Here is a 962-nt window from a genome sequence, read left to right as displayed (position 1 = left end):
ACTGAGATCAGAACCAACATTAGTTGTGGAAAAGAATAAGTTAGGAATCAATGGTGATTCAACCATCATCTGAACGTGGATCTGCATGCAGATTTGTGTTGATTCTACATTGAATAAGTTAGGAATCAATGGTGATTCAACACTCATTTGACTGTGGATCTACATGCAGATTTGGGTTGTTTTTATATTGAATGAAAGCTAAGGATTTATGTACATTTTAGGTCTGATAGGTCTACATCATAACATGCCACTAAAAGTTTCTTCACTGGTGTTAAACACTATATTATTGGCAGATGATGGGTAAACTGTGTACAAAAGTTTAAAAATGACATGGGTTTGATATAACATTTTATTTAAGAAAAGAGGGACAGATCTTTAAACATATTTGATTCCTTTTTGACTGTCAAAACAACAGTCTGTTGTCCATAGAAGAACAGAGTCCATGAGGTTAAGCTTTGTACTGTATGAACTAGGGAAACAGTACAAGTTGTGGTAACCCCAGTTTGACTCTGGTTGGCGTCACTTTGATTCCTTGCGATGTCTTCCACTCGTTCTGGCGCGTAATGAACCCACTTCTTGACAGTTTTGCTGCAGTCCTCAAGAGTCAGCTTTTGGTCAAACTGCAGAGCAACGGCTAAAAAACACAAAAATAAAAGTGAGGAAGGTGCCGGTTAGAAAGATGATAAACATTTGAAAAGTTCTGAAAGACATTGAAAGATTAAAAAGTGTACTGGTTACAGGTCTGAGAACAAATACAAACCATATAGTTCCCAATGTACACTCACTGTTAAATTAATATTTATCTTAATCTTTACATATACAACTACATTTACCCATCAAGCTGCAGTATAGTGTAGGATTTATGATATTGATATTAAATCAATATTTAAAATAAAGGGCTGTTTATCAGAAAACCTAACGATAAAACTCAGGGAGGATCAGGTTTATTTAACACACCAGAG

This window comes from Poecilia latipinna, unplaced genomic scaffold (genome assembly GCF_001443285.1).
Source record: "Poecilia latipinna isolate Pla-1442-1.1 unplaced genomic scaffold, P_latipinna-1.0 Scaffold1334, whole genome shotgun sequence".
In the NCBI taxonomy this organism is placed as follows: domain Eukaryota; kingdom Metazoa; phylum Chordata; class Actinopteri; order Cyprinodontiformes; family Poeciliidae; genus Poecilia; species Poecilia latipinna.
Note: the sequence above shows the minus strand (reverse complement) of the source record.